Source organism: Sus scrofa, unplaced genomic scaffold (genome assembly GCF_000003025.6).
Source record: "Sus scrofa isolate TJ Tabasco breed Duroc unplaced genomic scaffold, Sscrofa11.1 Contig944, whole genome shotgun sequence".
Taxonomy (NCBI): Eukaryota; Metazoa; Chordata; class Mammalia; order Artiodactyla; family Suidae; genus Sus; species Sus scrofa.
Genome location: NW_018085356.1, coordinates 613,809 through 638,808, shown reverse-complemented (window position 1 = coordinate 638,808; position 25,000 = coordinate 613,809). Strand labels below are relative to the sequence as shown.

The 25,000-nt window shown below is 52.5% G+C and overlaps 1 protein-coding gene across 1 annotated transcript in view; it reads left to right on the top strand.

Moving 5' to 3' along the window:
* Nucleotides 1-8,573: 8,573 nt before the first annotated feature.
* Nucleotides 8,574-25,000, top strand: part of COL6A2 (collagen type VI alpha 2 chain) — a 34,765-nt gene continuing 18,338 nt past the window's right edge. The window contains 1 exon segment of the mRNA XM_021082499.1: nucleotides 8,574-8,672. The gene's annotated coding sequence lies outside the window, so the exon portion shown is untranslated.

The window sequence follows — 25,000 nt, the reverse complement described above, 5'->3', positions numbered from 1 at the left end:
GCTCAAGAAGAAGTAATTCTACATTTGGCGTTCCCGTCACGGCTCAGTGGACATGAATGTGACTAGTATCCATGAGGGCACAGGTTCAACCCCTGGTCTCGCTCAGTGGGTTACAGATCTGGTGTGTCCGTGAGCGGTGGTGTAAGTGACAGACGTGGCTCAGATCCCGCGTGGCTGCGGCTGTGGTGTGGGCTGGCAGCTGCAGCTCCAATTCGACCCCTGGCCTGGGAACCTCCAAAAGACAGACAGACAGACAGACAGAAAGAAAGAAAGCATCCTGCATTTATTAAGGGAATTGAATTCGTTATCTGAGAGGGCTTCTCTGGGGAATTCTATCAAACTTAAGAAAGAAGTAACGCCAATCCTATACAAACTCTTTCAAAATATGGAGGGAAAGGGGACATTTCACAACGCATTTTAAGAGGCCAGTGTTACCCTGATGCCAAAACCAGACAAAGATATTCAAAGAAGAGAAAAGCACAGACCAACATCCCTCGTGAATGTAGACACAGAAATCCTCAACAAAACATCAGCAAGGAGAACCTACCATTTCAGAAGAAGAGATAATGTATCACGACCAGGCGGGTTTATCCCCAAGATGTCGGTTTGGTTTAAAAGTTTGAAAGATCAAACAGTACAATTCACCCTATTAACAGAAAAAGGGAGATGAGCCTATTTGATTTCCTCGACAAACACAGAAAATGCATTTGACAAAATAAAACTCCTGTTTATGAAAATACTCTAAGAGAACTCGGGGGAGTTCCCATTGTGGCAAAACAGAGGCAAATCCGACCAGTATCCATGAGGACGCGAGTTCGATCCCCGGCCTCACTCGGTGGGTTAACGATCCAGCGTTACCACGAGCTCTGGTGTAAGTTGCAGATGCCACTCAGATCCCGCGTTGCTGTGGCTGTGGTGCAGGCCGGCAGCTGTAGCTCCAATGTGACCCCTGGCCTGGGAACTTCCATAGACTACAGGTGTGGCCCTAAAAAAACAAAGAACAAAAAAAAAAAAAAAAGAGAGAAAGGAAGAAAGGAAACCAGGAGCGGAAGGCATCGTCAACGACATAACTAAAATGACTCTGCTGCTAATTCATTTTGAACATGAAAGGAGGCTTTCTCTCTAACTTTGGGAAGCAGTTAAAGGTGTCCATTCTCACTCCTGCTCTTAGTGCTGCAGGGTTAACTGGTGCACAAATCTAAGAAAAGAAAAGACATTTAGGTTGGGAGTTCCCATTGTGGCGCAGCAGAAACGAACCCGACGAGGAACCATGAGGTTGCAGGTTCGATCCCTGGCCTCGCTCCGTGGGTTAAGGATCCGGTGTTGCCGTGAGCTGTGGTGTAGGTCACAGACGCGGCTCGGATCCCGCGTTGCTGTGGCTGTGGTGTAGGCCGGCAGCTGTAGCTCCGATTGGACCCCTATCCTGGGAACCTCCATATGCCACGGGTATGGCCCTAAAAAGACCAAAAAAAAAAAAAGGAAACATAAAGCAGAACTTCAGGAACGGTGGAGAGAGGACTTCTATGAATCCACGCCTTCGTAAAAGCAATGAAATCACTAGCAAAGTTATCTAAATTAACCTTTTCTGAGCTCTGGAGATTGACCTAAGGGTTACAACAATCTGAAGAGTTTATTCCAGAAAAGCTTCTGTACCTCGGGAAGAATAAACTACCGAAACATGTTATGTGAATAAACAGACCTCGAAACACTGTCAAGTGAGAGAAGCCAGACACAAGAGACCACACATGTGATTTCATTTATATGAAACATCCAGAAAAGGCAAATCTGTAGAGACGGAAGCAAACCTGTGGTTCTGTGGCCGAGGGTTCCCTGTAAGCGGGCACACGGGCTCTTACGGGGCCGGGGAAGCTCCAAAGCTGGCCTCTGATGATGGTGACGTCACTGGCCAAAAGCAGTGACTTGCACACCTGAAAAGGGTGAATTTGTGTTATGTAAAATATCCCTAAATAAACCTATGTTTTAAAACTATGCACAGCCCTTGCTACTCTCTCAGCTCTAGGGAGGCAACACCTGGAACGCCAGACCCTCAAAGGAGCAGGGACCCTGGTAGACACGTCAGGCCCTCAGCTGGGTCACTTAGGAAGTTGGGCTCTAAACGTGAGAAGAAACTGGTGACGCATCAGCCTTCACAAAGCATAACCTGCAACTGAATTACATCCATCTCCGACTGGAAAATGGTGACCTGTCCCTAAACGTCACTGCCCACCAGAATAAAGTTAAACCCTAGAAAAAAGGACATAAGGTTAAGAAGAGCCTCTACAGGTTTATATTTTGCTTTCTATTAAAAAATATAGGAGCTCCCGTCCTGGCTCCGTGGAGACGAATCTGACGAGCATCCATGAGGACGCAGGTTCGCTCCCTGGCCCACTCCGTGGGTTAAGACTCCAGCACTGCCATGAGCCGTGGTGTAGGTCACAAACACGGCTCAGATCGGACGTGGCTGTGGCTTGGCAAGGTCTCGGCGCAGCAGAAATGAGGTTCCAGCAGTTAAGGCTCCGGCGTGGCCAGGAGCCAACGACGAGGCTCGGATCTGGCGCGTCTGTGGCTGGGGTGCAGGCGGCAACCGTAGCTCGGATTCAACCCTAGCCTGGGAACCTCCACATGCCACGAGTGCAGCCCTAAAAAGCAGAAAAGAAAAGAAAAAGGTCAAGCCTGAAGGACAAGTTAAGAGCAGACGCTGTGGAGGAGAGCGCCGGCGGTGGACGGGACCTGATGGAAACGGCTAGTGTGGAACTGACGGCCAGAAAGAGAAGACAGACAGAAGGGGCTGAGGCAAAATTTTCAGAGATAACAGTCAAGAATTTTCTCAAAGTGATAAAAGGCTCTACCGCAGATTCAAGAAAGGCATATGCGCATGTGCCAAAGAGGAGGGCTGCGAGGAGCACCAGACCCACGGGCGCGTCACCGTAAAACTGCCACACAGCAAAGGCGAGACGCAGCGGACAAGAAAGGCACATCGCCTTCAAAGCAGCAGCAGAAAGACAGGCCCCCCCAAACCTGGAGCCCAAGGGCAGCAGAACGTCTCTTTATCAGCCGCTAAATGGAATTCTTACCGGGGAAACGGGCTTCAAAGCGGAAGGGTAAGGAAAAAATTGTTGCGACAAGTGAAAATGGAGAAAATGTTTTGCCAACAGACTTGCTAAACTAAATACTAAGGGAGTGACAGTCGGCAGTCTCTCAAGTGGCCCCAGGGTCCCTGCAGAGCTGGGAGGTGACGCTCCCCGGTCGGGGCCTGCAGGGTGGGGGTCAGGGCCTGTGAGGGGTCTGCTTTCTATCCCACGCCCCGATGCACCTTTTCAATTTTGCATGATGAGCAAGTGTTATTTGCTCCAAAATAAATAAATGGTATTAAATAAACTTTCAATGTTAACCATTAGAAAAAACTTTAATTAGTACAATTTAAAAAGCAAAGCAAAAGGATGTCTCAGGCGGATCCTAGCAGTTAAGGATTCAGCATTGTCACTGCTGTGGCTCAGGTTCGATCCCCAGCCCAGGAACTTCCACATGCTGTGGGTACAGCCAAAAAAATTTTTAAATTAAAAAAAAACAAAACAAAGGAAAGTCACACGGCTGACAAAGAGACACTCCTCCCCCTGTCAGACAGAGGCCCTGAGATGGGGGCGCCCCGGACCCCCAGGACCTGGCCTTCCTCCTCCCCCCAGAGGAAGCCAGGAGCCGTCATGACGCCGTGACCCCGCTGGTTGCAGCCCCAGGGTGTGGCTGCCTGGGGACCTCACCGCCCCGCAAGCCAGGCCAGCCCCTGGAGTGTGTGTCGGTGCGGTCCGCCTGTGCCAGCAGCAGCTGGACACACGACATCCTGGGACACTTTCAGTTCAATACAGCAGAGCTGCTCAAGAGGAGGCATAAATATCTTGAAGCGTTTTGAAAACGAATCCTTGTAGCTGAGGTGTACTCAGAGGTGGCCGAGGGGGAACCACCACTGCTGGTGGGATCAGAAATTCAAGACCAAGAGTTCCCGTTGTGGCTCAGTGGTAAAGAAGCCAACTAGTATCCCTGAGGATGTGGGTTCTGACCCCAGTCTTGGTCAGTGGGTTAAGGATCCAGTGCTGCCGTGAGCTGTGGTGTAGGTCGCAGACGCGGCTCAGATCCCACGTTGCTGTGGCTGTGGTGTAGGCCAGCAGCTGTAGCTCCGATTTGACCCCCAGCCTGGGAACCTCCATATGCCGCAGGTTCAGCCCTAAAAAAGACAAAAGACAAAAGACAAAAAAAAAGTTCAAGACCTAGCGTTTCCTTCCCCCACCTGTCCCCCTTGAAAGCATCCGTCCCCTGTCTGTGAGGCTCTTGTGACACAGGGCACATTAGCTCAGGCATGTGCAGGGAGCTCTGTGGACCCCACCTCGGGGGCTGCTCCCCCCAGGCTTCACGTCCGGAGAAATGGCGTAAAGACCCTTCAGGAACACGCATCATGGCCAGGTCAGGTCGCTGGAGCTCACAGCCCCTCTCCAGCACGTGTCCCCCACCTGGCCACCGGGTGCCCTGGCCCTCTCGGGGCTCCCACTGGCAGTGAGCACAGGGGTGCATGCCAGCTGTCACGGTGCCCTAGTTGTCACCATACAAGCGCTCCATTGCCCAGCATCCTGTGAGGTTACTCCGGCTAGGGAGGTGGCTCTGGCTTAAAACAACAAAGGCGCGGCTCTCCCACCAACTTGGAGCTCGCACTGTGACACATGGGCTCCCCCGCATCGCCCGCTAAGGGCGGGGGCTGTGGCTTCTGGGTTGTCCCTGGGGAGTGGGAATTGTGCCGTCCGTGCCATGAGTGAGCCAGGGACATGTCAGTACACACCCACCTTCTTAACTGTGTCTCTGCAGCCACGACAGCAACGCCCCGCCACCCAGCACGGTCCTGCAAGGTGCCACATGGAACCACTTAAGGCTTCCCCTGCCTGAGGACATGTGGGCAGAGGACAAAGCGGTGCTTCCTGGTCCCGTCCCCCCCCACCCCACTCCCGCCCCCGGCCCTGCGGGGTAGCCAGGCCCACAGCCCAGGCTGCTCGCTCCTGCCCTGAGGGCTCCCGGGGTCTTTCTCCAGCAGTTGGCCGGCCTCCCGCACGACTGAGTCCAGACCCCCCTCACACCCGTCCCTGGAACGGGGCTGAAGGCAGCGGAAAGGCGGGCACGTGACGCTGCCATCCGGGTTCCTCCTGGGAACCTCGCGGGGCGCGAGCATCCGGTGCCAATCTCAGCCGGCCCTGCACCGGTGGGGCCCGAACCAGAGGCCGTCCAGGTGCCGACGGCAGCATGGGTCCAGGTTGGGGGACTGGCTGGGGTGCCCTTCCGTATTCCTCTGCACCTCGTCATCCCCAAGCTGTCCCACCTCTGCCTGCAGGAGCGAGGGGACAGCGAGGGCCTGGCACGACCGTGGCCCTGCGCTCCCGCGGAGGAGGAACCACCCAAGGGCGAGGAGGGAGCAGGCCTTCTAGAACATCAGAACGAGCCCCTCTGGGCATGTTCCTGGGCTGATGAGGGGCGGGCTCTTGAGGCCCAAGGACAGTACAGGCCGATCGATGCCCCCAGACCTAAGTGGAGCAGGAGGCCTCACTGGTTTTCAGGAAACGAGGGGTGTCTGCACAGCTAGAGGACCCCAGGCACCCCAGCAGCCGAGGTGGGCTGGACCGGGGCGTGCTGAGGCTCTCGGGCCCCCTTGACTCTCCACAGAATCCCAGGGCCTGCAAGGCCTGTGTGGCCGGGGCTCAGGATTTACCTGCTCGGCTGCTCCAGGCCAGGCAGCGATCACCCTGCAGCACAAAGGCACAGGGGGCGGGCCTCGCCTCCACAGGCCAGGCAGCCCCGCAGGAAGGTGAGGTCGCCCTCCGGCCTGTCCCCTCCGCAGCTGAGGGCAGGAGCACGCGGGCGGCGTCTGTCTGCAGAGCTGAGCAGGGCGGCAAGCACGCCGGCCTCGAGCCAAGGCCGTTCCGCAGAGGAAGGGGCGGGAGCACAGTGTTCCAGCAAGGCCATCGAGCAAGGGCCCGGCCTCCCCTGACGGGTCCAGCCCAAAGCAGAGCCCGGCGTCCCCCGGCACAGACCTGCGAGGCCAGGCAGCCCCCTGCTAGGAGCCAGGACGTGTCTCCTAAAGGCCTCGCTCCAGAGCCGGGGCTGCAAGTGGGCCGGCCCCTCACAGCGCCTCTGTGGACCTCTTGCCTTCTGACCCTCCAGGCCTGTCCTCATCCAGGTTGCACGGGACTCGCCCCCAGCCACAGCCTGGCAGCCAGCAGACAGGCTGGGTGGCCTCCGATGAGGACACCCGCTGCATCCCAGCCCCGTCTTGAGGTCTCCGGTCTTCCTGGCCAGGGCCTGACTGTCCCAGGGCAGCGATGGCCAAGCAGCCGGCATGCCTGGGGCCCGGCCACCTCGCTGCCATTTCCAGCCACTGACCAACCCTCAGCTCTTCCCTGCAGGAGACGGGGGTTTCTTTTTCAGAGAAAGAGACCTATGGCTCCCCCTCTGAGCCTTTAACTGCTGGCTCACTGCCTCACAGTCCTGTGACCCCTCTGCTGGGCCATCAGCACAACTCAGTGCTGATCAGCCAGCAACCCCCCCCACACACACACACACACCTGCTTGTCACACCTGCAAGGCGCTCCTTCTAGTGGGACATCTTCCCAGCTCACCCCTGGTGGAACCTAGCCATCGGGCCTCCTCCTTGTGCCAAGGACGATCTGCTCTCCACCTACCAACCAGGACGGGGTCCTGCCTAACCCTCTCCTGCACTCCTGCGTTCCCTGGGGTCCTGGGAGGAGGAGGCCCCAAGGCAGGGTGGGATGTGACCAGAGTCCTGGGTCACAGCATCCAGGATCCAGGGAAGGAGGCTCGGTATGATGGGGTCCCCCAGACCAGAGCCGCTGGCTCTGGGTGAGAGAAGTGGCCGCCCTCGGAGCAGTTCCTAGACGGTCCTGGCTGTGTTGGTAGGGACACCCGGAGCCAAATTAATCCCTTAAGGGCTTTGGGTCTTGTTTTTGGCCCCGCGAGTAGCCCTCATGGGAAGTTGCCCCAGAGAGAGAGGAGGCGGGTCCAGGGGGACAGCTCCATGCAGGGCCCTCAGTCGGTGGTGCTCCAAGGACAGAACGCGGCTGCCACACTCATGTGCACCTGTGGACACACAGACACTCAGCACACGCTCCACACACACTCACACCCTCATACACAGACAGACACACTCACACGCTTGTGTCCCACTCACCTAAGTGCTCCCTGCCCCCAGGCCCCACTGCGCACAGGAAAGGGCCCTGGGGAGGAGATGAGAGACTGGTACTGCCCAGGGCGGGCACTGGTGGGTGACCAGCCTGAGGGGCCTCTGGAGGCAGGAGCGGGTGGGAGGCAGTAGGCGGGGGCTGGGGCACAACAGCAGACGGGGCGTCGAGAGGCCCGGCCGCAGGGGTACGTGCCTCCCCCTCACACCAGGAAGCTGTCCCCCCTCTGCGTCAACAGTCACTCCTGCTGGGCTCACTGAGGACACAAAGACCCCTGCCCTGGGCCACCTTCCCTCCCACAGAAGGTGGGACTCAGCTGCACCAGAGTCAGCGTGCCAATGGCGGGGCTGCGAGCAGGGAAGGCGGGCACTTGGGGCACACCCAGGTGGCCAAGAAGCTCCAGGGTCTCTCTCCTCTTGGGGAGGGCGCTAAGTCAGAGATTTGCAAAGCTGTTGGTCTGAGGCTGCAGCCGTCCCCTCACTGCTGGGTCCCCTTCAGGGAGGGTGGGGGTGGGCCCTATGCCAGGGCCCAGGACCTCGCCCAGCCCTGCCTGCACCCCACCTCAAGGAGGAGCACTGGTCCTGGGGGGCTGACACTCCAGGGTGGGTGTGGGGTAGAGACCCTCCCCACCCGCTCCCAGACTCCGCTGAGGTAGGGACCTCACAGAGGCCCCAGCGCCCAGGCCCCAGCGAACCTGGGGGTTCCTCCGCCGAAGCCGGGGCCCTGTCAGTACCACCTCAGTCCCACCGGGAGTACTCGAGGCCGCCCTGCTCCTCCCCAGGCTGCCCTTCCCCTCTGAGGGCGGGGACACACGTTGTGACCCGTGGGTCACAGAGCTGAATGTCCCTAAACGAGGAAAAAGCCCCCAGCCTGGCTGGTCCTGAGCTGGCCGGGACCCTGGGCCTCCCAGGGCCGCTCCTCAGAGGGACGCGTGAAGGGCGAGTGGGAGTCCCCAGGCCCCGGAGCAGACGCCTCGGTCGCCAGGAAACGGGGGGTGGGCCGCAGTGGGCCGGGGACTTCAAGTCGGAACCGCAGCAGGAGGCCGGGGAGGTTCGGACCTCGACCTCGCCGGGACAGCTGGGCAGCCGCTCTCCCGCCCCCCGCCCTCTTGGCCACCTCCCCGGGCCCTCCCGTCCCCTCGCGCCCTTGTTCCGCCGCCTCCCGTCCCCTGGGATCCCCCTCTTGGTCCCCCGCCGCCACCCCTGGCCCCTAGGGTCCCCTCCGTCCCCGACCCGCCGCCATCCGCGTGGCCGCAGCGCCTCCCGGTGGCTGCGGTCGGCTGGGGGCGCGGGGCGGGGGCGGGGGGCGGGGAGGGCGGGGCCTAGACGGCGGCCCCGCCCACGGCCCCGCCCGCCCGCCCACTGGGCCGCCGTCTCGCGCCGTCAGGACCCGGAGCCTCTGTGCTTGGGACGAGTCCGGCGGAGGCGCCCGACGCGCGGTCAGGTAAGGCCCGGAGCAGCGCGGACGGCTCGGTGCCGGACGCGGGAACTTTGCCGCCGCTCCTCCGTCGGGCGGCGCCCGCGTCGGTGGCCCCCACTTTCCCCGCCCGGCCTCGCTCAGAGCCCCCCAGCTCCGCGCCTCAGGCGTCTGGGTGCGGGGCCGTCCCTGCCCGGGGCCCCCATCTGCAGCCAGACCTTTGGCGGGTCCTGGGAGGTTTGGTTCTGTCTCTGGACTGGAGACACCTTCAGATTGAGGGGCCCCCACACGGAGCTGGGCACAGGGTCACCAGCGGTGCCGGCCCCTCTCCGCTGGGCTGAGAGAGAGCCGATCTCTCCCCCTGGAGGGATTGGCCCTGAGCATGAGCTCCAGAGGGGCCAGCCTCCCGGGCAGCAGGGGAGGGGGGAACCTGACACCCTCGGGGAGAACAGGGGGTGGGGTGTCTGAACCCCAAGAACAGGAGAGGAGGGGTCTCTGACGCCCCCAGAGAGAACAGGGGAGGAGGGGGTCTCTGATTCCCCAAGAACAGAAGAGAAGGGGGGTCTCTGACACCCCCAGGGAGAACAGGGGAGGAGAGGCTGTCTGAACCCCAAGAACAGGAGAGGAGGGGTCTCTGACACCCCCAGGGAGAGGGAGAGCAGAGGTCACAGCCCACCGTCTGCAGGAGCCCAGCCCGCCCCATTCCTCTGAGGCCGGAGGACATCCCCCAGGAGTCTGTGCAGGGAGCCCGGGCAGGGGCTGAGTGGGCACGGGGTGAGGCGGGAGCCAGGCTGACGGCCAGAACCACTCCCCTGCTGGGCGGTCCCCTCAGGCCCAGGACTCCTCACCCGCCCAGTGCCCAGGGGAGCTACTCAGCAGAGCCCGCACCCACTGGGGGTGGGGGCGTCAGCCACTGAGGGGACTCTGCTGATGCCAGTAACGGCAACGCCAAAGACGGCAGGACGGTGCCCGGGTGTGCCTGCATCCTGCCCAGGTCCCCTGGAATGCTGTCCCTGTACCAGGGAGGAAGCTGATGGCTCCCACACCCACAGGCCACCCAACTGTCCCCAAGGAAAGGAGCTTTCTCACAGATTGACTCCCAGGAAGAAGGAGGCTTGAGGTCCCCAGATTTCCCGGGTTTTTGGTTTTGTTTTTTGTCCTGTTTTTCTTTCCCAGTGAAGGAGCTCTGGCCTGGAGGCCATCTTACGCTGGGGGTTATTCCCCGCCTGCCTCACCAGGGCTTGGATGCGGGCGGGACATCTGGGGCTCCCAGGAGGCGGGGGGAGTCTGCCTGCCTTCTGCCACTTGGAGGCAGGAGAGCTGGGCAGGGGAGAGGGCCTGGGTCCCCGGGGCATAGGTGACTGGAAGGGCTGGCCACGAGGGGCCCAGGTGCGTCCCCTCTGCAGGATATTGGGCTCAGTGGGCCACCGGACCACTCTGGCCACTGCAGAGCTGCCGCCCGGGGCTGATGAAAGTGGCCTGGGAGGCCTGTGGAGGCCACAGCAGGGCGGGCAGTTGTTGGGCACGTCTGCAGTAGAAGCAACGTCCAGGAGGAAAGCTGGGCTCGGTGCCAGTCGCCCTGCCTCGCCCATCTGCACCCACCTGCCTCCTCTCTGGCCACTGCTTTCTCATCCGCAGAACAAAGTCAGACGTCAGAGCACCGCCCCCTTAAGGCGAGGGCTGCTGGGGATCTCCAGGCACACGGTGTCACCAGACCTTGTGTGCAGCTTTACGAAGCCGGGAAAATCTAGCTCTTGTGGTTGTTTTCAGAAAAACTCAAAGAGTTTGATTCTTTCCTTTTAAACCTGGACTCATTGGCCCAGGTTCCAATGAGTCAGTCCTTCCCATGGCTTCTTTCAAACATCTGTGCAAAGGCAGGGGCACCCTGGTGTGGGGCCACCTGCAGAGAAGCAGGCTTCGAGGGCGCTGCTCATGAAACAGGACGTGGGGGGCGGCCCGCACCCTGGAGCATGTGTTGGGGTTGGGCCATGTCATACAGCAACACCGGCAAAGACCAGACGCGGATCCACCCAGGGGATCCGAACACGTCAGCACACGCTGCACCACTCCAGGGGTGGCCTCCTGGTGGCCCGTTGTAGACTCTGTGACGCCTGGATGGGGATGCCGGTTGTGAGGGCCTCTGCTCCCAGGAGAGCAGAGTCTGGGTCAAAAGTTCTGAAAAGTGTCAAGACTTGCAGACCTGTCGCCAGAGCCACCAGAAGCGCGGAGGCGGGCCTGCGCTCGGTGTGGGCAGTGTCTCTCGGGTCGTCGAGGGAGGGCGCCTTGCTGCTGTGTCCGCAGGTCCTCGGCTTCTGTGCGGCTCCGTCACTGACCGTTTCACTGCCGTCACTTTCCTGGGGAGGATCTCCCATGTTCTTCGTGCTCATTTTCTACTAATTTGTAAGGGTTTTTTCCCCTGATTTTTAAAAATTGTGGTGAAATGCACATAACATAAAATCCACCATCTGAACCGTTTCTGAGCGTTCAGTCCAGTGGTGCCAAGCACACTCATACCTTTGTTTCATCACCATCCATCCCCGGAACTCTCTTCATCTTGGAAAACTGAAACTCTGTGTCTCTGGACCCTCACTCCCCAGCCCCCGCTCCCCGGCAGCCACCGCCCGACTCTCTGTCCCTGTGGTTTCTGCGATGCTCTGAGTACCTCTGATGAGTGAATCACACAGTATTTGTCCTGGCCACTGCGAAGCTGCCGCCCGGGGCTGATGAAAGTGACCTTATTGCACTCAGCATAACGTCCAGGTTCATGCATGTCGTAGCCCGTGTCAGAAGCTCCTTCCTTTTAGGCTGAATCATGCCCCGCTGTGTGGACGCACCCCGTCACGCCTACCTGTTCATCCGTCAGTGGATGATGGGGTTGCTCTCACATCAGTTACACCACTGCCAACGGTACAAAGAGCTCTTTGAAACCCTGCTTTCAGGTCTTTTTGAGAACATCTATTCCCAGTAGCAGAACTGCTGGATCGTATGGTAATTCCATTTTTTCTTTCTGAAGAATCACCATATTCTGTTTTCCATCCAGCTCTGCCATTTCCCCACCAAAGCCCATCTCCCTTTATCCTCTCCAGCACTAGTCCTTTCCTGCTTTTTCACAGGATCGCCTAAGGAGCGTGAGGTGGTATTCATTGTAATTTTGATTTGCAACTTGATTCATTGTAATTTTCATTCCTTTGTAAATTTGATTTCCCTAATGATGAGTGTTGTTGAGCATCCTTTCATGTTGTGTTAGCCATTCGTACAGCTTCTTTGGTGAAATGACTGTTCAAGTCCTTTGCCCATTTTTGAATCAGGTTGTTTGGGGTTTTTTGGTTGTTGAGTCTCCGTTCTTATATTCTTATATTCTGGATATTAATCCCTTATCAGATATATGATTTGCAACTATTTTCTCCAATTACATAGGTTGCCCTTTTGTATTCTTTGGCCACAGCTGTAGCATGTGGAAGTTTCTGGGCCAGGGAGCCAATCCAAGCCCCAACTGCAGCAACGCCAGGTCCTTAACCCACTGTGCCACAGTGGGAACTCCAATGTAGATTGCCTTTTGACTCCGTGGATAGTGTCTTTTTTTATTATGATGAATTTGTTACTAAAACCAACTGTCGACTGTAAATGACAGACTCTATGCTCTTTTTTACTCACTTTGGACATTAATGACTGGACCCAGGGAGTTCCTGTTGTGGCACAGCGGAAACGAATCCGAGTAGGAACCATGAGGTTGCAGGTTCAATCCCTGGCCTTGCTCCGTGGGTTAAGGATCCAGCATTGCCGTGAGCTGTGGTGTAGGTCGCAGACACGGCTCGGACCTGGCGTTGCTGTGGCTGTGGTGGAGGCTGGCAGCTGTGGCTACGATTAGACCCCTGGCCTGGGAACCTCCATATGCTGCAGGTGCGGCCCTGAAAATACAAAAAAAAAATAGGAACCAGAACTGCAGCGGTGACACCGGGCCTAACTCGAGCAGCAGTGACTCTCGCCATCATGGGCGATACCTTCCCTTTTTTTCCAGGGTTTTCTGTGGGAGGGAGGAGCACCCAGTGTGGGCTGAGAACTTCTGAAAATAGGGAGAAGAGCCTGAAATACTCCGACCTTGGCGGCACTGACATGCTGAGCAGTATTTGCGGACACTGGTCATGCCTGGGGTCACCAGGTTAAAACCTTTCCACTGTTTCCCGGGCGACAAGTCCGACTAAGGAGTCCACCGCTCTGGGGGCTGCCAGGGAACTGGCGGTGCCCAGACAGCCGGCAGTGCCTCCGGCGCGGAGCCCCGCGGGCAGGGAGGGCTCACTTTTGCTCGCGGGGCCTCTCCTCCGGCTTTCCTCTCTCTGCCCCGTCCTCTCCTTCCAGCGCCAGCGCCCGCGCCCGCGATCGTGAACCGGCTTCGACCTCTGCCCTATCTTGCGCTCTCAGGAGTGGTCCTAGCGGGGCGTCGCTCTTCCGTGACCCCCAGACAGCGGTTCTGAAGCGGTACCGCGCCCTTTGGTGAACTGCGTTGGTTCGTTGTGCAAAAAGCAAGCTCATGTAAAAGGGGAGAGCCTTGAGGGCAGAAGCTGCCAACTCCCCAAGTCCCCGTCCCCCTCACGGCCTGGCTGGCCGTCCCCCTGCTTGGTCCCCTCGTGGCTCCTGACAGCCTCATGGCCAGGAAACACACCCGGGGAGAGGGTTCCGTCAAACATGTGCCGTCTTTGCGCCCGAGTGGTGTCTGCATCCGTCAGAGCTGTCCCCTAACTTGTTGAGCCTGTTTAAAGGTTTGTCATGTCTCTGAGTCCGTTTGGGCTGCTGACAACAGGAGCAGGACAGCAAGTCCCACTCTGGGTTTAAAAGCACCCGTTCCCCACCTTTCAAAAGTCAAACCCTCGCAGGTCAACACCAGGAAGCTGCCCTCCGGGCTCAGGACCTCGGAGAGCCCCCGCACGTGCTGTGACTCGGCCAGGTGACACAAAGCTGTGTTCGGTCTGCATTCACGGTCCGTGATCACAGCCAGACCAGCCAGCGCTGCGGGGCTTCTCCCTGAGGAATACACAGCACTGAAGCCCTTTTCTCTGGGTCCAAGTGGGTCGGGCGCCTCCGTTTCTGAAAGTGCAGCCGGGCAACCCACTGGTCATTCTCTTCTGTCATTTTGTTTCCACTCTTTTGTTGCAACTACTTTGACTCCATTTTGCTCTGATGACTATTGCCAGACATCATTTCAGATCCACTGCCAGCTGCAAACATTAGCAAGTAAAGCATTAGGCATTCCTTGAATTCTCCAGCATTTTGTTCTTGTGAAAATGTCCGGTGCCCATTCGCCTGAGGTCAGACCTTGAAGGCCTTCTCCAGATGCTCGTCTGTCTTCAAAGGCTCAAAGACTCCTCTCGTTCCTCCTGCCCTTCGGTAACAGGCCCAAGTCTAGTACTCATGTTGTGTGTTTGAAAGTCAAAATAAGGATCAAGAGCCGGACTGGCTGCTAGGTCCTTGCTTTCAAAGCCCTTGGGGGACATTCCAGAGGGTGGCACATAGCGAAGCTGCCCTTCCCGTCCCGAATTCCCATTACCTTGGCTCTGGGTGGACTTAAAGGCTCCACATGCTGGGTCCTGGGTCCACACCCGCACGTCCCACCTCATAGCCCCAGAGCCTCAGCGTCCACCCCCACCCCACCCCCGACTCCCCGCCCAGCAGAGGCAGCTCCACCCACAGTGAGCTGCTCAGACCCCGCCCGAAGCAGTGGAGGCGGGAAAGGAGGGCCCTGGGCCAGTGTCTTGTGATGCACATTTTTTTTAAACTTTCATGAAATCCAGTTTATCTATTTTTTTCTTTATTTGCTTGTGCTTTAGGTGTCATATTCAAGAAAGCATCACCAATCTAATATTGTGAAGATTTTGCCTTATGTTTTCATCTAAAAGTTTTGTATATTTTTTCTTTTTCCTTTTTTTATTTTGGTCATTTTTGTCATATTTCCTAGGGCCTCACACGCGGCATATGGAGGTTCCCAGGCTAGGGGTCTAATCAGAGCTACGGCTGCTGGCCTACACCACAGCCACAGCAACGCGGGATCCGAGCCGCATCTGCAACCTACACCACAGCTCAGAGCAATGCCAGATTCTTAACCCACGGAGCAAGGCCAGGGATTGAACCGGCAACCTCACGGTTCCTGATCGGATTCGTTAACCACTGAGCCATGACTTTTTAGGAAAAAGTTTTATGTATCTAGATCTTTCACTTAAATCCTGGATCTGTTTTGGTTGATTTTTGTGAATGGTGTTGGGTGAGGTCCAGCTTCACGCTTTTGTGTGTGCGGACCCGTCTTCTCATTCTAAGAACAGGTCCCTCTTGGTCATGATGGTTAATCCTTTTTCTACTCTGTTGAATTCTGTTTGCTAATATTTTGTGGAGGATTTTTGTATCCATGCAGATAAGGGGGTATTGATCTGCACTTTTCTTGTGTTATCTTTGTCCGGCTTTGATATTAGGGTAATGCTGATTTCATAGAATGAATTTAGAGGTATTCTCTTCTATTTAATTGTTTTTGAAAAGTTTGAGAAGTATTGATGTTAGTTCTACTTTAAATGGTTCATAAAATTCAGCAGTAAAGCCACTAGGTCCAGGGCTTTTCTTTGTCAGAATATGTTCAGTTACTGATTCAACCTCCTTACTAGTTGTAGGTCTCTTCAGAATTTCTAGATTGTTCCCTTGTGGCATGGCAGGTTAAGGAGACAGCATTGCCACAGCTGTGGTGCAAGTTGCACCTGTGGCAAGGTTCAATCCCTGGCCCCAAAACCTGCACATGCAATGGGAGAAGCCGTTAAAAAAAAACATACAAATGTCAGTTTTGGGAGTTCCTGCTGTGGTGCAGTGGGTTAATGGCACGGCTTGTCTCTACGGCATCGTCCATTCAATCCCTGGCCCAGCACGCTGGGTTAAGGATTCAGCTGAGGATGCCAGCTGAGGATCCAGCATTGCCGCAGCTGTGGTGTGGGTCGCAGATGCGGCTTGGATTCAGTCCCTGGCCCAGGAAGTTCCATATGCCTCAAATACGGCCAAAAAAAATTCTATTCCTTCAAGGTTTTGTCCTTGTGGGTTTGCGTCTCAGGAATGTGTCCATTTTGTCCGCGTCGCCTGATTTGTTGGCATGCAATTAATTGAGTGTTCTGTCAAATCAGGGGTAGCCTCCCTTTTCATTTCCGGATTTAGTACTCTGAGTCTTCTCTCTTCTTTCTTAGTCCATCTAGTAAAGGTTTGTCCGTGTTGTTGATCTTTGTGAGGAATCAACATTTAATGATTGCCTTTCATTGGTTTCATTGATTTTTCTCCTTTGTTTTTCTGTTATTGATTTCATTTATCTCTAACCTTTATTGTTTTTTCCCTTCTGTTGCTGTCTAATTTGTGCTTCTTTTTCTAGTTCCTTAAGCTGTAAAGTTAGGGTGCTCATTTGAGATCTTTCTTGTTGTTTATGTAAACATTTAAAGCTGTAAATTTTCTACTTCATGTTACTTTCACTTTCTTTCATCGATTCATGTGTCTTGCTCTCAGTTTTCTCAGTCTCTGAGTAGCTTCTAATTTCCCCTGTGATTCCTCTTTGACCTACTGGTTGTTTAAGAGGGAGTTATTAATTCCCATAGTTTTGCGAATTTTCTGGTTTTCCTTCTGTTACTAAAGATTTCTAAAGTTATCTCATTGTGATGAGAGAAGATACTTTGTATGATATTTTCTTTCTAAATCCGGTGAGGCTGCCCTTGTTACACTGTTGTGTCGGCTTTTAACCCCTTATTGGTCGTATCCTTTGCAAATGCTTTCTCCCACTCAGTAGTTTGTCTTTCCGTTTTGTTGATGGGACCAAACTAAATTAAAAAGCTTTTGTGCATGTGTTTATTTTTGCTTTTCTCCCTTTGTTTTAGGAGAGGGATCCAAAAACAAATAATGCTGTAATTTATGTTCCTTCTGTTTTCCTCTAGGAGTTTTATACTACCAGTCTTCCAGTTAGGTCTTTAATCCGTTTCGAGTTTATTTTTGTATATGATATTACAGAATATTCTAATTTCTTTCTTTTGGGTTTAGCTGTCCAGTTCTTCCAGTACCATTATTGAAGAGACTGTCTCTTCTGCATTGAATTTTCTTGCTTCCTTTGTCATAGATTCACTGACCATAAGTGTGTGGGTTTATTTCTGGGCTCTCCGGTCTCGTCTGTTGATCTGTGTGTCTGTTTCTGTGCCAGTACCATTCTGTTTTGATTACTGTACTATGAGCACAGTCTGAAATCAGGGAGTGTGATTCCTCCAGCTCTGTTCTTCTTCAAACTAGTGCTATTGTAGCTTTGGTTTCTAACTCCACATTTTGTTTATTCATAATTTAAAGGGTCTATGTGTTAAAAATAATATGTGCTTGTGTTTTGAGGACACATAAGGTATAAATATGTGATTTGTGACACCAGTAACTGAAAAGGATGTGGAGGAAGCTTTTGAAGGGGCAGATTTTTTTGTGTGTTACTGAAGTTAAGCTGGTATAAATATGCACAAAAACAAATGAGGGATGGATGTAAATGTTTTACTACAAAAATCAGCTACATACAGAAGAAGAGAGTAATGCAGGAAATAAGGAACAAAAAAGATGTAAGACAAATAGTAAAGAAATAGCATTACTGCAGAAGTAAGTCTCTCCTTATCGGTTACTTTAGTTGTAAATGGATTAAATCCTCCAATCAAAAGACAGAGACTGGCCAAACAGACTCAAAAAATGAGATCCAACTACGTGCTGTCTACAAGAGAGTCACTTCAGATCCAAAGACATACATAGGTTGAAAGTGAAAGGATGGGAAATGTTTTTCCATGCAAATAGGAACCAAAAGAAAGCAGACACAGCTGTACTAATACCAGATAAAATGGACTTTAAATCAAAAAGAGTTACAAGTGACAAAGACGTTATATATTAATGAAAAGTTTAAAACAACAAAAATATTACAACTGTAAACACACAATAACAGGCCATCAAAATTTTTAAACCTTAAGATTATGCAATCTTTTTTTTTTTTTTGTCCTTTTTTTTTTTTAAGGCCACACTTGCAGCATTTGGAGGTTCCCAAGCTAGGGGTCGAATCACAGCTGTAGCTGCTGGTCTATGCCACCACCATAGCAACGCCAGATCCAAGCCTCTTCTGTGACCTGTTCCATGGCTCATGGCAATTCCAGATCCTTAACCCACTTAGCAAGGCCAGGCTTCGAACCCACAACCTCATGGTTCCTAGTCGGATTTGTTACCCACTGAGCCACAACAGGAACTCCAGATTATGCAATCTTTTTTTTTTTTTTTTGTCTTTTTGTCTTTTTGCCATTTCTTGGGCCACTCCTGAGGCATATGGAGGTTCCCAGGCTAGGGGTGGAATCGGAGCTGTAGCCGCTGGCCTATGCCAGAGCCACAGCAACACGGGATCCGAGCCGCGTCTGCAACCTACACCACAGCTCTCGGCAACACCGGATCGTTAACCCACTGAGCAAGGGCAGGGACCGAACCCGAAACCTCATGGTTCCTAGTCGGATTCGTTAACCACTGCGCCACGACAGGAACTCCAGATTATGCAATCTTGATCATACATTGGGAAGATGATCGCCTGGCTCTTGGTCTATTTTCACTCTGCACGTGTAGCTTCGTTGTAATGAAGATGATGTGGGAACCCAGTTATGAAGAGTGTGGACTCAGAATCATGTTGCCTGGATTTGGACATCAGCTATTAGCTGAGCACCTGGGACAGGTACCTGTCTCGGTCTCAGTTTCCTCATCCGTGAATTGGGGATTCTAAGCACCAATGTCTGAGAGCTGTTATGAGGGTTAAAAGAAAAGATGTAGCAAAATGTCTGGTGCAGAGTAATTACAGAAAATGTTTCACCGTCATTTCTTTCTTTTTTTTTTTTTTTTTTTTTTTTTTTTTTTTTTTTGGTCTTTTTGCCATTCTTAGGCCACTCCCGAGGCATATGGAGGTTCCCAGGCTAGGGGTGGAATCAGAGCTGTAGCCGCTGGCCTACACCACAGCCACAGCCACGCGGGATCTGAGCCACGTCTGCAACCTACACCACAGCTCACGGCAACGCCGGATCCTTAGCCCACTGAGCAAGGCCAGGGACCAAACCCGCAACCTCATGGTTCCTAGTCGGATTCGTTAACCACTGAGCCACGACGGGAACTCCCGACTGTCATTTCATCTTTTCTATTTTCTTTGAGACTTTTTGGTGCACGTTTTTTTTGCACTCAGTTGCTTCCGTTTCCTGGACTTTATTTGGGTGAGGTGGGATTATCGTGTTTCCAGTCACATCGTGAGCCCTCTTTCCAGACTCCTCTCACTGCTCTGAGAAGCAGCTGTCTCCTTTCCTCAGCTCTCATACGGTGTTATCGCATTTGTGTGTGGTCTGTTGGCCATTCCAGCACCAAACCCACAAATTCTTCGTTACTGTCATTATATTCCGTTATAGCTCTTGATACTTTCATCATCCTTTGTTTTTTTATTTTTCTGAGCTACTCTTATTCCAGGTGAATCCTAGATTCATTTCGTCAACATGCAATAGCAAAAAAGCAAAAGCTTTTCTTGGAGGTCTTAATCAAAATTACGTTCAAGTGTGGATTCAGTTAGAAATAACTCATATTCTTACATAGTGAGTCTTCATCCAGAAACAAGATCTCCTCCTCCGTTGGGTTCCTTAGAAATTGGGGGAGGACCACTCCTAAGTCTTGTGCATTCCCAGATTCCTGTTAAGTTTATTCCTTGGATTAATGTTGTTTTTCTTGCTAGCGTAAATAGCATTTTTCCATTACATTTTCTAGCTGCTTGTTGCTGATAGAAGAAAATCTATAGACTTTTTAAAGCATTTTTCTTATAACTGCCTCATTGAATCGTCCTTTCTCTCTCCCTTAATTTTGTTCAGTTGACTTTATTGGGTTTTCTAGGTGGATTGTCGTATCTTTAATAAGAACAGGTCCCATCTCTTCCTTTCCAGGATTTATACTCTTTTCCTTTTTCCTCTCTTATTGTGTTGGCTTCCAACAGAACAGTGAATGATAGAGTGAGATCAGCACTCTGTCATTTTTGGTTTTTTATTTTTCATACTATAACGGTCATTCTTCAAGAGAGGGGTTTTTAATCCAGAGTCAGTTCCGTGGATGGACCCTCTGAATTAATGAAGAAAAAGATTTCTGGGAGTTCCCGTCGTGGCGCAGTGGTTAACGAGTCCGACTAGGAACCATGAGGTTTCGGATTCATTCCCTGGCCTCGATCAGTGGGTTAAGGATCCGGCGTTGCCGTGAGCTGTGGTGTAGGTTGCAGACGCGGCTCGGATCCCGCGTTGCTGTGGCTCTGGAGTAGGCTGGTGGCTACAGCTCCGATTGGACCCCTAGCCTGGGAACCTCCATATGCCGCGGGAGCGGCCCAAGAAATAGCAACAACAATGACAACAAAAGACAAAAAGACAAAAAAAAAAAAAAAAAAAAAAAAAGATTTCTGTATATGAGTAATCCGTGTGTTTATGTCTGGCGAAATTGTCCAGATTCTTAAAGCAGCCAGTGACCCACAAAGATAAGGAACTCTATTCTCTATTTTAGCTTTTGTGTAAAATTTGGTAGTGGCTATCGATTTAAAATTTTTATCGTTTATCATGTTAATCCAACTCCTAAGGTTCTTATGAGATTTTGCGTTTTAAAAAAAAATCACAAGTAGATGTTTGGGGGTTCCGCTAGAGCAGTTACCCACATAGCTCAGTGTTAATGCCCTTCGCTTTACCATGCTTTGCGGATATTTTGGTTTTTACAAGTCGAAGGTATGTGGCAACCCTGCATCGAGTAAGTCTAGGCATTTTCCCAATGGCATTTTCTCACTTTATGCCTCTGCCACATTTTGAGAATTCTTGCAATATTGTATGCTTTTTCATTGTCATCTTGTTACGGGGACCTGCGGTCAGCAGTCTTTGATGTTACTATGATAGCTCACCGGAGGGCAGATGATGGTTAGCGGTTTTAGCAGTAAGGAATTTCTAATTGTTATAAACATCATTTTTTAAGATATAGCACCACTGCACACAGTAGACAATAACATAAACATAACTTTGATATGCGCTGGGAAACAAACAAAAAAATTCCTGCCACTCCCTTTTCTGTAGTATTTGCTCTATTCTGGTGGTCTGGAACCAGATTCACAGTATCTGTGAGATATGCCTATACGTTATTTTCTTTTTATATTGATATGATGTACATTCACGTATTTCCTCAGAGGGCATCATTATTTTCATCTTAGCTGATAGATTTTATTTTTCTAACACCAGTTAGGATTTTTGCAACTATGTTCCAAAGTGAGGTTTATCCTAAAGTTCTTTTTAGGGATATCTTTTTTATTAAGTTTTGCTCTTAGGATTTTCCAAGTTTAAAAATGAATTGAAAAGAATCTTATCTTTTTCTGTCATAATAAGTTAAATAGCAGAGAAGCATTTGTTCTTGAAGATGCAAAGGCTGTTTGGGCCAGAGCCTTTGAGAGTGTATTTCCTTCCAGCCTTTCCATTCTTCCTGAAAGGCGAGACCACATCCCAAAAATGGTCTTTCATTCTCATTAGCTTAAAGCTGCTCTTCTATGTTTTTAAAAACGAACAATAAAAAAACCTCTTCATCTACCATTATTTTACTTATTCTTAAATGTGCATGTTTCTATATTTCTGCTTCATCATTTTTATTTTCGCTTAGACTTGCTAAAATCTTTTTCTATTTTACTGGCCTTTTTGAAGTACCAGCTCTAAGATATATTTATTATTCTACTGTGGGTATTTTTAACCACTTGATTTATTTTTCTCTCTCGCTTTCCTGAGGTTTATCCCATTAAATTTTTTTGTCTCTAGTTTCTTTAACCACATGCCTAATTTGTTCCACTAATATTTTATAACATAAAACCTCAAAGGCTATGTATTTTCCTGTGACTATAGCTTTGGCCTTCTCTCATTTGTTTTTAGGTGTACATTATCATTGTCACTTATTTCTACGTAGCTTTTGCAAAATTCCTTGCAGAACTTTTTTTTTTTTTTTTTTTGTCTTTTTAGGGTTGAACCTGCAGCATATGGAAGTTCCCAGGCTACGGGTCAAATCAGAGCTGTAGCTGCTGGCCTACCCCACAGCCACAGCAACACTGGATCCTTAACCCACTGAATGAGGCCAGGAATCAAACCCACGTCCACATGGATAGTAGCAGGGTCTGTTACCACTGAGCCACGGCAGGAGCTCCCCCTAGCGGAACTGTGTAAGGAATGGTGTAGGGGTGGCATAGCCGCAAGCCCGTCTACATCCGAGATGTGAATCCTTGTGCATGAAGAGAAGGAAACTGGGAAGCCGCCCTCGGGTCGTTGCGTTTGCCTGTCGGAATTCCGAATCACTGTCTCATCACCTTTCTGTACTGTCTGGAGGGAGCGTCTGATGCCCACGGGCATGACTTACTGCTGTGTGAGAACGTTCCCCAGAACCCAGTAAGCATTTACTATCGCACAATTTCTTTGCATCGGGAATTCAGGCGAGGCTTAGCTGGACGGTTCTGGCTCAGGGTCCCTCAGCAAGTGCCGTCAGGATCCTGGCCAAGGTCTTGGTCATCAGAAGTCCATGGCTGCTTCTAAGGCGGCTCCCTCTCTGCTCTCTGCTGCCCCGTTTCCTCGCCTCGTGAGCTGCTGCACTGGCTGCTTGAGAGTCTTCACGTGACGGCAGCCGGCTTCCCACTTAGTGAGCGATTCAAGGGAGAACCAGGCAGAAGCCCCCCTGGCTTTTATGACCCAGCGCCGGCACTTCTGCATTACCCTGTTGGGGACACAGGCCAGTGACACCTCAGTGTGTGAAGAGACACTAAGGGCAGGAATCTCTGCCAGCCAGAGGCATTAGGGCCCCCTTGGAGGCTGCATACCCCAGGCCAAAATGATGGGCGTTTTTCTCTATTTTAGTGTTGCTATTGTGCTCTCCCCCCGGGTAGATATTTTTAGAATTTTTCATTACATTTGAGAGAAAGATTTTCCACCCGGTGCAGTTTATCATATGTGCGTTAGTGTGCAGTGTGAGGTGTATGATTGTGTGGTGTGGTGTGTGGGGGGGTGTTTGTGTGTGTGTGTGTGTGGTGTGAGTGTTAGTGTGTGGTATGTGTGTATGGGAGTGTGTGCTATGTGTGCAGTGTGGTGTGTGTGCATGCACACGTGGAGAACAGTGCCAAGCTGGGCGCAGTCTCCCTGGTGCCTCGGTTCCCTCCTCCGTCACCTGCAGGGGACAGGATCTGGTAGGACTCATGGCGCCCTTGCCGGGGTCTCTCCCCCGTGGGGCAGCAGGGTCAGGGGTCATGGAGGACGAAGCTGTGCCCACATCCCAGTGCTCGGCCCTGACTGGCCCCTGACTAGGGTCCCAGAGTGGCCCTCACCAGTGTTGATGGCTCTGGACCCTCGGCTCTGACTCCCTTTGGCTTCCAGGTGCCTCAGAGCCCCTGGACCCACCTTGTTAGCTCCCACCCCAATTGCGTGTTGGCCCCCCAGCCGCCCTAAACCAGCCTCCTCTCAGCCAGGAGCTCCCTTCCTCTCAGCACTTCCCTCAGTCTGGGCATATCTATCACCTCCTGCAGGAAGCCCTCCTGGATTTCCTGACGTTCCCACTGAGTTCACTTTAATCTTAGCGACTGTTGGCACCCTGCAGGGTCATGTGCCGGAGGGCAGCTCCAGCAACCAGGGAATGAACGGCGTTGGCTTTTGCAACGGAGGCAGCCTCTTTGTCCCTTCTTTCAGGGCGCTGGACTGCTCAGAGTTTATTGGCATAAGTGGTTGATTATATAGACAGTTTTTCACTACAGATTACATCACAGTGTTAAAAGTACGTTGGATAACTATTAGGCTTTGTTTTTTGGTCACATGGTACAGTAGCAATACGTCATGTTTTAAAATCTTCAACTGAAGTAAATGGAGTGAGTACAATTCAAGGACAAACAGGTGCAGCCTATCATGTGGGAAGGAGGAGACCCAGCACAAACCATCTCATGGCAGCCAGTTCCCACAAGCTGAAGCTACAGACGCAAAAATCCCGTCTTCAGACTAGTGTCTATCTTCAAAGCGTTCTTGGCAGGGAGACAGTGTGGGAACATACAAATCAACTTAGCCAGCTACCGCTAAAAGTTTCTAAACTCAAGGACAAAACTCACAGCTGGGTTTCTTTTGATCAAGAATAATATATGTCTAACTTCTATAGACCTCATTAAAATCCTAACTCTAAAGTGTGCTGTATAACTAGTTAGTAGATAAACACTATGTTTTAATTAAGTTGGATTTGAATAGGGGAAAGTCCTCCAGGATGAAATTCTTGTTATATTATTGTTGTAATTTTGTTAAATCGCAAATCACCACAGGAAAATAAGAATGGGAAATAAGAATGATAAGCAAATAATCAGGAAAGTCTGAGGAAAACTGAATAACAGATAAAGCAGCAGGAACGACTGGGTCACCCAGAAACAATCCATGTTCTCGCCGCAAACGTGGAAATTGTTTTCCCGGGAAGCCCCAGTTCTTCCCCATCAGCATCAACGTGAGAGCCGCGTAACCTGAGGCCTGCCCTGGGCTTGCACCGCACAGGCAGGCTTCAGCCTGCCCTCGGTTTTTCACCGTACAGGCAGGCTTCTATCCTGACCAGAAGCCCACCCTCGGCTTGCACCGTTCAGGCAGGCCCCTTTGTCTGATTAGGAGCCTGCCCTCGGTTTTGCACCGTTCAGGCAAACTGCCTTCCTCGGCTCCTTGTATCTTCTCGGCTCCCCGCAGTCATGACTGCTAACTGCAGAGTCACAAGCTAGCTCTTAAGCTAACCGTGACCCCATGCCCAGGGGAGGCAGGACCAGGACCTGTTCACCCCTGACTATGTCAGGATAGCCCGTCTCACCTTAAGCCCGAGTGTAGTAACACCTGCCCCACGAATGTACCTCCTCTCAGCAGTGTGAGGTTTCCACAGTGCTGAGGGCATCACCAGGAAGACTGACCAGGGTGCCCCGACGCCTCCGCTTCCCCGCCGACTCTCCAGGCACCACCTCTCGCCCAGCCGTGCGGCCCAGGCTGCCGGCAGGGCCCTGAGCCCGCAGCGGGTCTGTGTCTTCAGCAGCTTCACCCTCTGTTCCAGGGGCTCCGAGGGGCAGTGGGGGTTTGTGTGAACCAGGTTGCAGGGTCCCCACCAGAACAGCAGGGCGACAGGCCCCTTCCTCGCCCTCCCGCAGAGAGTCCCCTCAGGCGTGGGGTGGCGGGGAGGGCCGCGAACATCCCACAGAAAGGAGCCCAGAGCCCGTGGCCTCTGCACCCACCTACGTCTGCGGCCCCGCCCCGAGCCCAGGTGCCGGCTGGCCGCCGCGCGTGCTG